Here is a 13,437-nt window from a genome sequence, read left to right as displayed (position 1 = left end):
ATCATATTAGAAATGGGAACAACAAAAGAACAAATGATAACTAAATAATGAAAACATGAACTTGACTGAATAAAACAAGAACGGAACTGAACCATGACCAAAGTAAGAAAAGTAACAAAGAAACAAAGTGACAAATCAAAACAGAACAGAGAATAAACACGTGACTGAAATAAAACAACTAATAAATCAAAGCTGGGGCAGAAGGTGAGAAAAAGAAGGAGGAAAAAATAGAATCAAAACCCCGATCAGGGCCAAAACCTGACAATCAAGAGTCTTGCCCAGTCTAGTAGGACAGGTTACATATTGATATAAATTAGGAACTGTCTTCTTGAGGGAAACATGGTTAAAATTACCCACTACAAAGACCGGAGCATCGGGGAGATAGACTGCAGTTTATGTACAATGTCAGACTTCCACATTTGCTTCATTTCTAAACACCAGAGGTTAGGACTTAGTTTGCCAGGATTTACTTCGAATTTCCCCTTTGTGCCTCATTCACTGAGGGCTTTAATAATCTTTCCCAAATTTGCAGTCACAGCTCTCGTGGAACTCTTCTAGCCACTCAATAGTTTGTATAAGTTTATTGGTGACAGATTAAAATACATCGCAGCGGCTCTGCAGATTCAATTGTGCGTGTCCGTCCGTCCGCCCCTTACGCTCATGCGGAACAGGGTTCATAAAGCCTGTTGCTTTTATCTCTGCCTGAGTTTTACCTGAACTGAAATGCTCTAAATTCACATCCACTCCGCCGTTATCTACCTTTGCTTTCTCTGCGTCCAATCCTCTTGACTTTGCTGCTCCCTCCAGACACTCGGCTCAGTGAAAAGCAGAAAAGGGAAATATGTAAAAATTGGATACTTTTATGGTTCGGCACTGGCTGCTTTTTGACATTCTGTACGCACCCTAACAAGCACATACTTAAACTGTGCAACCTAAATATTCATTTATTAAGATGTTGTGGACAAAGTCTTGTAAAGTTTTATGCAAAACGCTGCTTTGTTCCATCATCTGGAGGCTTTTTCAAGCCCAAACTTTAATCCTGTGCTTGATTGAGATAACAGCTGCTCCACCTTCCCTCTTCCTATTCTCTGGACCTCGTCCCTCCCGTTTCATTTTAACTTGGGCCATTATGGCACATACTGAGTTAACGAGCAGCAAATGGGATATGAGAACAGTATTAATCATCTCTGGACCTGCCACGTGCTCAATTATCATTCAGCTTCTGTCATTTCAGAAAAACCTTTTTGCAATTTTGGTCGCAGAATTTCTTAGTTTTTAAGTGATGGACAGGAAATGTGCTGTGTGATAGGACAGAGGAGTTTATTGTTTAATGTCCAAAAAATCTGCAAGATTTTACCACTTTAAACCTGTTTGAAGAACCTTCCTAAAGGTTTTTTGTTTCCACCGTGTAATTATCAGAATAAAGATGGTGCAGATATTTTTTGCACAGGCACACTGAATCAGTACTCGTGGATGTTCAGTGTCATGGTGACTTTTTTCAATCAATGTGTGACATCACAACTAAGTAAGCATCATATTTTCTGGAGTATAACTCACACCTGTCAAAAAAAGCATTGTGAAGTGGGGAAAAAATATACAGTATTTACTTTATTAAATGCCAGGCGGTGTGCAATTTTCATTTCATTTATTGATGACTGTTTGCATGTGTGCATACATGCATGCATGCTGTACACAGTACGACCTTACTGTACATACAGACATGCGTACTGCATGCAAGAGAAGGAGCGCAGACTCAAAGCGAATGTTGTTTTTCTGCATGCAGTAGCTGCTACACATTTACAGAAAATGGCTCAGTGCACGCATTGCTACTTGGCAGCGTTCAAGCTAAAGTATTTGAAAGAGGTGGAAGAGAAGGTGAAGCACCATGTTGCTCGGATTTTCCTAGTCAATAGGAAACATGTCTGGGAGTGGTGTAGGAACAAGGACAAGCTTGCAACCCTGGCCACAACAGCAGAACAGCTGCCTGGTGGGGGGAGGAAAGTGCATTACCAGGACATTGAAGATGAGCTGATAAACTGGTTCCATGAAGGGAGAACGGCAGGCATTCGTGTGACAGGGAAGGGTCTGAAATACAAGGCACTGCGGCTACATAAGCAACATGGAAACCAGAATTTCAGAGCCTCAAATGTGAACAGTCCTGGACAGTAGTCACAAATTATGAACTTCAGCTGCTGTTACATGGCACATCACGCCGATTAGCATGGATCGCTTATGTTTCTGTGAAGGCTCTCAGTTGTCCAAGTGGTTTCCATAGTAGAGAAGCTTGAATCTTCAACTGGACTGGGTTGCTTGACACGAGGACGTTTCGCTTCAAATCACAGAAGCTTCCTCAGCTAAAATTCTTGCTCTGGTAGTCTGACTTCTGTCTGACCCTTGTCGAGAAGAACAAACAGAAGCCACAAAAGCTGGAGTTTTAAATCTAACCAGACGCCTCCTACCGAGAGGCAGACTGCTATTGGCTCATGACTAAACAATTGCTTTAATTAGCACCTATTGTGCTCCAGTTAGCACCCTCCTAATGACAGGGTAGCTGTCCCTCCTAACGATGGGACTGATGCCTCTCCTGAGGAAGCTGACACCTCTTAACTGAGGAAGCTTCTGTGATTTGAAGCGAAACGTCCTCGCGTCAAGCAACCCAGTCCAGTCGAAGATTCAATCTTCTCTACTATGGATCGCTTATGTTCTGTTGTGGCAATGAGGTAGGACCATTTCATTTCACTCTGTTCTCTCAGGAATTCACAGTTTTACTACATGCAGTACATGCCAGAAAAACATCAAGGGGGGCTTTTATTAGAGAGGGAGGCATTAATAGAGTAAATATGGTATATATGTCGCACTGGAATGTAAGTCGTACCTTCTTTCTGTATGTGGAGCTCCCTTTAAACAGTATTTCCTGGGAGTGAGTTCAACAAGAGACAGGATCTCAGTGCAGCACATGTGCACACCACAGCCTGTGCTGCTATGTAGCATAACAAATTTATAATTCCAAAACTAAGCAAAATGAACAAATAAATGTGCACTGGACAGCATATTGGATGTTATTTGAGAGAGAGTGAGAGTGGACAAAATAAACTATCACAGGCTTTTATTCTTTTATTTTAGGCATTTATTTGCTTAGTGTTTGGATTCCTGGGAAAGGCCTGTATAAATAATAATAATATTTATTATTATCATTATATTAATTCATAATCGTAAATGCACGGGGGGGGGATCGGTATACAAATTGCACTGGATTATAAGTCGCAGGCCCTCCAAAGTCAACAAAACAAACAAAATTTATCTTCCGGAAATAAAGTCAGTAAAATTTGACCCTCTTGAGGTTAGTGAGAAAAACAACATATGCACAATAAATTAATATCATAAACATGTCAGTGTTCAGATACCCACTAATTTGCACACAATGGGCCTCATGTATCAACGTTGCATACGGCGATATTGAGCGTATATGGGGGTGTACGCCAAAACGGCTGCGCTACTTGGCATTTTCAATGTGGTCGTTGGCGTACGCTGCGCTGAAAATATACACCAGGTCGAGAGGTGTGTAAATTATACACCAAAATGAACCAGCGCTGGAATCCACATAAAAATGAAACTGATCAACATGATAAACAGTGCCATTATACAAATCAATGCATATGTTACATAAATAACACTTTCCTGATTATACTACATAATAATCAACACAAATCCCGCTTTTGCGGGATTGTTGGTCTCGAGCACGATCCGTGGCCACAGCGCTGACCGCAAAGAAAGCGCTGCTCGCCTTTTTCTCCAGACTTCGAGCCTGGAGCCAGAGCAGCGCTGAGCTTAACTTTATGTGGTGTGATCGTTTAGACACTGAAATTGATAATTACAACTGTGGTGTTGTCATTCCCTTCGCCCGTGCTGCAACCAGGTTGTGTCATCTCCGTTTGTCACAATAAAATAAATGAAGAATACATTTTAAGAATAAAGAAATCTGAAAAATTAGGCGTGTCTTTTAATTGAGCGAGCAATATCCACATGTCAACAATTATTGACATGTGAAAAGAGATACAGTGGTCCCTCGCTATAACGCGTTCATCTTTCGCCGGCCTCGTCGTTCGCGGATTCTTTAGTTCCAATTTTGCATGCTTTTTTTTACAGTGCATTGTGTTCATGCGTGTCTGTTTATAAGAATCTTCTCGCCCAGAAGAAAAAAGAGCGCCAACAACTACTCATAACTGTGTTTGTCACACGGACACAGACACCTGCAGCCAGGTGTGAGTGGAAAAAGGCCCAGCGTCAGGCCGCAGAGGCGCGATCAGAGGAACTGTGAAATACTGGTGAGTCCACGATTAATAATTCTTATGTGTCCAACCTCGTATGTTGATCGTTAAATTAATTTGTTAGTTTAAAAGCCATCATAATATTTATAGGAAACTGTTCTAGTTTTATTTCTCAAACAAATGTTTGGGCCTGAAAACAGTTTGGTCTTATTTTCTACTAAGGTTTGAACTTTGAGAGTGTTTACACACGAGAGAAAAGTGAGAAAATGTTCATGCCTGATTGAGAAAGTGTAAAGTGGTTTTACAACTTTGAAATGTCTATAATAATTGTAAAAAATAACACTGACTATGTCGCAGTTTCGCGTATTATGGACTATTTTTAGAACGTAACTCCCACGATAAACGGGACCACTGTAACACTTTTTTGATTATACTACAAAACAATTAATACGACGGCCGCTTTTGACGCTCTTGGCACGTGTCATGATTGGTGGAGTTTTTTCTTTGCCATCTTCCTGGCTTCCATGTCGTAAAATAAGGGTGTGTCTGAAGCGGAGTCTGAATATTTATGGGCGTGTTTATTATAATTACGATTGTTTTCACCTGCCGCATTTATCAAGGTCACGTCAGGCGTACGCTGGAAATGGGTAGGTGCGCACTGCTTGATACATGTCACGGCAACTTTGGTGTACTTCAAATTTACACTGTAAATTTACGCCACAAGTGTGCAACTTTGATACATGAGGCCCAATGTGAACTATAATACCTAAATAAATATATGCTAAATGTGAATACTATCCCTTTTAAAATACTTTAGCATGAAATACTTTATCAGTGTCCTTTCAGTTCCATTCTGTTACTGTCCAACTTGTTCACATTAGGTCACAATTATTCCAGAACCTGCCCTAAAATTCTTTGACAAACTTCCACAGGCAGTAGCCCTGTTTTCACATGTGTGTAGAATAAATTGAGTTTCCAGTGTAGATCGTGCAATGATAAATGTAAAAAGTGGTGCACTGGAGCACTCCACACAGATTGATGTTTTAACATATTCAGTGTAATTTATTGCATGGAAGCATCATTCTGGCCGTAGCTCAAACATCTTGTTTTTGAAGATGTTAAATGTGTGAAAAAGCTGAACCTGGATCAATACAAGGAGGCCCGCCGACTTTACTATGAAGGTCCTCTAAAACTGAATATCACGTTTCCTCTGTTGTGAAAGTGTAGTGACACGGACCCACAACAGGGGGCGCAAATGAATGGTCAATAGATGAGCCAAAAGGTAACAATTTAATGTTGTGAAACATGCACAACGAACATACAGACAATCTCAGAATATAATTACAATCAAATTACAAAGGTGACGTGTGGGCAGGCTCGAGGATAGAAGACGTCTGTCCTGAGAAGAGCCGGAACCACACGATTTCCGCCCCCACAGAACCTGGTGAATACTGGAGCCGCCAAGTCCCGAATTCCCAGGTGATCACCGTCCCCGACTGTCGGATCTGGTACTGCTGGCGAAGAACAAAGACAGTCAAGTGTGGGTGTGTGTACACCCAGTAACAACAGCGGTGGGAATGCCACCTCCACCTCTCACTCAATATGTTGCAGAGTACCGCAGTGATTCCTCAGGGGAAAAGAGTGCCGTCCTGCATTCACTCAGCCTCCACAGAAAAAGGAACCGGTACTCCTGCAAACACTCACAATATACAGATATATTGCAAAAGACACAAACGGCTGAGGATACCTCCAATGAAGTATGATATCTCGGCGATGAGGTGGAGATGACGTCTTATGGGGAGGTGCGATGATGAAGAATGTGTGACAGCTGTCAGGAATTAATGAGTGACAGCTGTCACTCCCGGCTGTGTCCGTGGCGGCAGCGCCCTCTCGTACCTGAAGCCCGCACTTCAGGCAGGACGCCCTTTGGTGGTGGGCCAGCAGTACATCCTCTTCTGGGCCCACACAACAGGCCCCCCCCTCAACGGGCGCCTCCTGGCGCCCGACCAGGCTTGTCCGGGTGTCTGCGGTAGAAATCGGCCAGCTCTTCACCCAGGAGCGTTCTTCGGGTACCCTTCCCACCACCAATATGGAACCCCGGCCCATTCGATGGACGTCCAGGAGCCGGCGCACTGTCCAAGCCGGCTCCCCGTCAATGATCCGGGCAGGAGGCGGCGCCGGACCGGGAGCACAGAGGGGTGAGTGTGGTGAGGCTTGAGTCTGGACACATGAAAAACCGGGTGGATCCGCAGTGAAGCTGGGAGTCGGAGCTTCACTGCGGCAGGACTGAGGATTTTGAGGATCTTGAAAGGTCCAATGTATCGGTCCTTCAACTTGGGGGAGTCCACTTGGAGGGGGATGTCCTTCGTGGACAGCCACACCTCCTGCCCGGGCTGGTAAGCAGGGGCGGGGATCGCCGGTGGTCTGCATGGGTCTTCGCCCTCGTCCGGCCTTCAACAAGGCAGAACGGGCGGAGCGCCACACCCGATGGCACTTCCGCAGGTGGGCCTGGACCGAGGGCACACCGACCTCTCCCTCCACCATGGGGAACAACGGGGGCTGATACCCCAAACACCTCAAATGGGGAGAGGCGGTGGCGGAAGACACCTGGCTGTTATGCGCATACTCGATCCAGGCCAGATGGTTTCTCCAGGCTGTCGGGTGTGCAGATGTGACACAGCGGAGGGTCTGTTCCAGTTCCTGGTTGGCCCGCTCTGCCTGTCCGTTCGTCTGTGGATGGTACCCGGACGAGAGGCTCACGGTGGCCCCCAGTTCCCTGCAGAAGCTCCTCCAGACGTGTGAGGAGAACTGGGGACCACGATCTGAGACGATGTCGGTGGGTATCCCATGCAGACGGACAACATGGTGGACCAGGAGGTCTGCTGCTGGGCTGTTGGGAGCTTCGGGAGGGCCACGAAGTGGGCCGCCTTGGAGAATCGGTCCCTATCGTGAAGATGGTGGTGTTGCCCTGGGACGGCGGGAGGCTAAAATTTTCACTGAAAACCAGCTTAATTTTTCGAACCGTGTCCACTTCGATGTGTCTCACAGGTTTAGAAAAAATTTTGATCAAACAAAGCGCCAGTCTCTCAGCAACTTCTCAGACAAAGGAATTCCGACGAGGGGCTGGACGACTCCTCCCACAAGGAGTGCTCACAGGCGAATGACGTCACCGACAGGCGTGGAAAAACTCACGCATGCGCCAAGGGTTCAAGCATGTCTGACGTAAAAACATATGAATGAAATCCATATAGTTTTGAAAAAAAATAAAAAGGACCGTTACTTTATTGACAGCCCTCGTAGTTTCAAGAATTAGGTTTACCGATTTTGTTGTTATAAATGGTTGCCATCATGCTGACCTGCGTTGCTTTAGATTTTCAAATGACACGTTTGATCACTTTGCTTACAGCAGCTGCTGGAGGAATCCGGTGGACTTCTTCCTCTGGCGTCAAAGTGGATTTGAAGAACAAAAATAAATAGTTGATGGCTTATTTTTGATGTGTCAGTTTGGTACAAGCTTCAGTCTGCTGCATGTTGATTCTCAGCATGCGGTCTGGACTTCCTACTGGGATGTGTTCAGCCTCAACAGGCAGCTGTCACACCTTTGTAGGTTCCTGTGTCTTGGGGAAGCCATGGTTACAGGTGTTTGACAGCAGGCCTGTGTGCTCACACTGTGTGATTTGGGGTATTTCGATAAAGGACGGAGATAAGCAGAGTACGCACAGCAGTATGTGGCAGTGTGATTCACAGGGAAGCCATCCAGAGTTAGTAGTTTCGCTGCTGTCCTGCAGTTTCACAGCTCTGAAGAGAGAAAAAACAAAAACTGTAGAGTAAGAATTGCCTTCTTTTGCCATTTTTTAACATTTTTGTGGCTCTATGTGTCTGATCCTGAACCTCCTTTCCTACAAGTCTTCCTTTACTCTGTACAGCCACCGACAGCGTTACAGCGTCTTTAACCTGTACCTCCATTATCACTCTTATTTTATAGTTTTATAGGTGAAAATCTACTTTCTTATAGCCAAACAGGCTTCATCAATGGTTCAGGTCCGACATGATTTGAGGTACAGGTCACATTAAAAAATTTAAAGACATACACTCGGTGGCAACACTGTTGGGGATAAAGTTGTAAAAGAACCTCTAGTGTGGAGGTTACAACCTCAGCTGCACACTGGCAGCAACTTGGGGATTAAGGGCCTTGCCCAAGGGTCTTTAGTTGTTTTCCAGTCTTGGTTTGAACTAAGGATCCTCTGGTCTCAAACTAAGACATTTTTCATGATTTCATTGTGTCTGTTGAGTTCAGGTCAGGTCTGGGAGAGTGCATTAGTGCCTCTTCACACATAGTACAAATCAAAGGGAAACAGCTTGTATGAGCGAACCACGAAAACATTGAGCTGACGTCGGGAGGAACACGTGGTCGGCAGGCGCGAACGATCCGCTATGAGCAATGCGAGCAGCTGGAGCATGTGTAACCACATCGCTCAGCTGCTGTGGAAAAAAATACATGCCACCCACGGGATTCAAACCTGCAATTTACAAAAGCTCTGATTGCCAGCCAGAAACTTTACCACTGCGGTACCATCACTGGCATAAAAGGTGCGTAAAATGCCTGAAATCAACAAGGAGATAAATATATTAAAAAAATGAAACCACACACCATAAAAAACAACGCATTTTGTTGAATCCTTCTTATCGAGCGAACAATACAAGTATGAACTGTCTGTTCCTCTGTAGACGACCCATGGTCACAGATGTACAGTCATGAAATGACATGAATGAAGCAGTTCATGTGCTCTTATCATGTCCACATCTGCTGGCCTGGTGTGTCCAGCCGGCCCCATGCATGTGTCAGGCCCGACATGCGTATCCTGTTGAATGCACGCTGCAGGACAGACACCGCATCATGTAGAACAGAGCCCACATGGGTGACATGACATTCAGATCGCCTGCTATGTGTTATGATCTGACCATCCGTTTCACCTGGGGCAGCCTGTCAAAGTGCATGCCGTGCGCTTGCTCGCTGCAGCCCATCGCATCTGCGTTTTTTTTTTTATGTATTTCTACATGAGGACAGTGAGCAGACACAGGCGTATCACACTCAACAGTTGTAAGTTCATGTCCTTCAAAACACAGTATGTGTTCCCGAGCTGGGACGTCTCAACAGCTGCAGCTGTCGGCGGACACGACCCCTGTCAGTTCAGCGCACATACCAACATGTCACTCTCTGTTATGTAATCATTATTTTTTTGTTATTGTTATGTTGTGTATGTAGGTAGTGTAGTATTTATTAATATACCTGTCCTGGCTGTGGTCTCTGTGTTTGTACTGTGAAATGTCCTGTGCACTGAGCCATCATTTGTGTCTCTGGTCAGCAGCTGGGATGCACCTCAACAAGGAGACCCCCGTGCTGTGTGCACTCTGACCTGGATGTCCGGCCCCACGTGTTCATGTCTGTACATACATATAAGCATTTTATGCAAGATCCCCCCCTCCCAAAACACACATGCACCACATGTGTTTCATGGGGAAGCAGTGGGGGGGGCGCATGACACATGCGCACACATGCAAGACACATACACCACATGTATGTTGCTTTTTATAATGCCACACTCCAAATCCAGCTCGAAAGTGGTTGCCTGCTTACTATTTTCGTGCTGACAGCGCTAATGGCCACACATTTTCTAAATGTCAGGCGAGCGGTGTTAGATGCTCGTGTGTGTCACCTGGAATTTGGCCAACACCTGCCATGAGAGGGTTCGAATGAGCTCTCATGGGCCACTCTCTGTCTTTCAGCCACTGGTGTGTGCGAATAGTTATAGTGACACGTGTACAAGGCGTTGGAGGCAGCTTCGATTTTTCAGGAATGGCATGCAATTCCGCCTTTGTGCGCTAGTCGGCTTAAATCGTGCTATGTGTGAAGGGGCCCTAGCTGCATCCAATAGACCATGGAACTGCCCCGAGTGCTGAAACTACCCAGACAGACCCTTGGCCCGTCCCGACTTCCACATTAAGGTAATACTGGGACGTGAGCATTTATGAGTTGCAGCATTGATGCACCTGCTCACTGGATCATGTCCTGAAAAACGTGCCACATCCAACATCCATGATGTTATACCTGATGGTCCCTCACAATACAAATGATTTGCATCATCTGAGTTCCCAAAGAAGCCGTTTGTTTGAGATAAAGTAACACCAGCTGGACCCAAGCATCAATTGAAGAGACCTGATACTAAAGACATCTAGTTGTCTCCTTAGGTCACTGGTTAACATTTAAGTCTCACAACCGTACAGTACAACAGAAGGCACCAAAACCTGGACTTTGCTTCTCCTGCAAAGATATCAGCATTGCCAAACTCCTTTGTCCAGCAACCTCATGACTCTGTAAAATCTTGCCAAGTGCCACTAGATTTCAAAGGCAGAGGACCTAGAGACATGAATGTAACTGCCAAGATAAGGGAATGTCTGTAAGTTTGACACGTTCACCTCGCACACATACACTTCTGATGGCTGAGTCCAGGAAGTCATGAGACACTCTGATGACTCCTCACTCAGCTTCTCAAGTGCTGCAATCAGGCTTTCCATTGACTCCACAAAATGTAATTGTCTGCAAAATCAAGGTCAGTAAATTAATCAGAAGCTCTAAGCACCTTACAATGATGATACACCTATCCACACACAGACACACGCTGATGTCAGGGTGTTGCCATGCATGGTGCTCAGTTGTACACCGGGAGCAACTGGGGTATTAAGGAGCTTGCCAAAGGGCCCTTCCGGTCTAGTGTGGGTTTGAACCGAGGATCCTCTGGCATCAAGCCCACTTCTTAACCAGTAGGTCATCACCTTTGTTTGAGATGAATAAAGATTTCTTCTCAAAGAAAAGCACCTTTGGTCCATGCAAGCACTGAACAGTGTCGGAACCAAAACATATCACTGATGAACTCCAGTCTTCACCATTAAAAACAGTGCTCACTGTACCCATTTATAGGCTACCTATTATGCTCAGCAACATCTTGGGGATCCCGTGAATTCTCAGGATGTCCCATAGTTTAGCTTGGCCCAAACAAAGGACGAGAGTCTAAAACAGCAAGTCATAACCGTATATCAATGCACGTGTTTCTTAATGATTGATATCACCAAGTTGATGTAGTCTCATGCTGTTGGATGAGACTACATCAGTAATGCATCTTAGCGGTTGCTAATACCAACTGGTTGAGTGACATGTCAATCCTGACATTGCAAATGTCCAAACAGTCCAAACAGATCATGGATAATCTGGCGCATGTGAGCAGGTTAGAAATAAAAATAGAAAATAATTGCATTTCATAAGCACACACATCCCACCTCGTATCTTGTTTAACACGTGGCCATGGTTTTGCTTGTTTGCATCCAACTCCTCAGTTTGTGTCTGTTCTCTGAGTCGTGCTTCCATTCTGCAGATGATTGATATCTACGGTGTAGAAACATACACCCATGTTCCTTCTTTCATCTCATCTGCCAGTCTGTCAGGAAGCTGTCGGCGCCGTCCCAGCTGCCAGCTCCAAAATGATGCCGCTGTATCCACCAAGTGTCTGTGCGAGGGATTGTTGGCGTGACAGGCCTGACACTAACTGCACTATAATTACTGACTTGCATGTCTGGGTTCCAGGAAGTCTCGTAACCTTGTTAGGTTAAATAATTTGTCTTCATCAGCAACAATGACTCGTAGAAAGTCCCACTGGGCACTGGCATGACTTAATTAATTATAGCAGCCTGATTTGGTTAGATTGGGTCCATATATCCCACACAGGTAACATCTGGAGGAGCGATTGTGGAGCCAGTGACCCAATTAAGCTCTTCTGGCTGCAAGTGTGTTTCTTAGTGCTCTGACAGTGGTGTCTGATTGGATATTTTGCATTGATTTCAGTCTTGGTCAACTTCTGACATTTGCTTTGATGGGTCTCATCATGACTAGGGATGCATATTGATAAGATTTTATCGATATCGATACCATTATCGATTCCGCTTATCAATCCGATTCCTTATCGATTGCCTTATTGATACCTCTTGTGAATATTCTGTGTAAAAGTAGCTTTACAGGTTTCATGTTTTCTAGGTTTTATTGAGTCTTAAAGTAAATAAATATGAAATTGGTCACTGGATCCTTAAACTCTGGACATAATAAAATCTACGTGGTGGACCCTTGAGCTTTGGACATAAATAAAAATAAACAAAATCTGTAGTTTTTGTCAAAAGCATTTCCTTTCAGACATTAACGTCATGAATGTCTTTCCATACATCTGAGCTGAGCTCTTGCAGCTCGATGTGCTGCACGTCAGGATGTAATTCATAAAGAATGCAGGATGGCTCATTTTGGGAGGAAAAAAAAACATTTTAGTTGACTGTAGTTTATTGTCTGTATTACACGTTGGAAGGAGGTGTCATTTTAGTTAAAGCGGCGATTTGCTTTGAAGTGTATTAATTACGACCGGACTCTGCCTCGGCAGAGAGCCGCACAGCGTTTGGAGCTGTGCCAACAGGAACAGAGGACGATTCTCATTTCTTGACTGCAACAAGACAAGAGTTCCAGTTAGTGACTTTAGTCCCACACAAAAGTGACTCCGATTAACACATTTTAATGGCTTTGAGAGGGTTTAAGAAGCGGACTTGCTGCCTCTGAAGAGCAGTGAATCAAAGAACCAACGAAGCAGCGAATTGAAGCACTGCTTCATTTGTTCAGCTTCAAAGAGAAGTCGTGCTGCAGAAGCGGTAGATTGCAGAGCTGCTGCAGGGTCTGTAATCAACATAGAGAAATTAACATTTCTCGACAAACACCCTCAAAAACACATCGGCCGCTCTGAAGGACCGATAAGGGAATCATTAGCAAAAAGACTATTGATGTCAAAACCGGTTCTCGATACCCAATCCTTGTCATGATGAAAGCGCTCTCATCATATTAAAAAAAATGAGAGATTCTGTTTTTTCATTCAGTTTAAGTGTATAAACACATAATGCTAACATCATAAACTAGCTATTTTAGCCCAAAATTTCAGTGCCCTCACAAACCGGTGCAAGAATGATCATGTATGCTAGCTTGGAAACTAGCTTTAGCTTGCCTGTGAGTAAACAATATATTCCTGATAATTTATTCACTGGTTAACATGCTGCAGCTTTGATTTGTTGAATACTTTAATGTTGT

General features: G+C 44.5%; 1 protein-coding gene across 1 annotated transcript in view; it reads left to right on the top strand.

Annotated features, from left to right (window-relative positions):
• ca10a (carbonic anhydrase Xa) overlaps nt 1-13,437 on the top strand; it is a 496,009-nt gene that overhangs the window by 242,924 nt on the left and 239,648 nt on the right. The gene's annotated exons all lie outside the window — the stretch shown is intronic.

This window comes from Thalassophryne amazonica, chromosome 18 (genome assembly GCF_902500255.1).
Source record: "Thalassophryne amazonica chromosome 18, fThaAma1.1, whole genome shotgun sequence".
Taxonomy (NCBI): domain Eukaryota; kingdom Metazoa; phylum Chordata; class Actinopteri; order Batrachoidiformes; family Batrachoididae; genus Thalassophryne; species Thalassophryne amazonica.
This window is presented reverse-complemented; position numbering and strand designations above follow the sequence as displayed.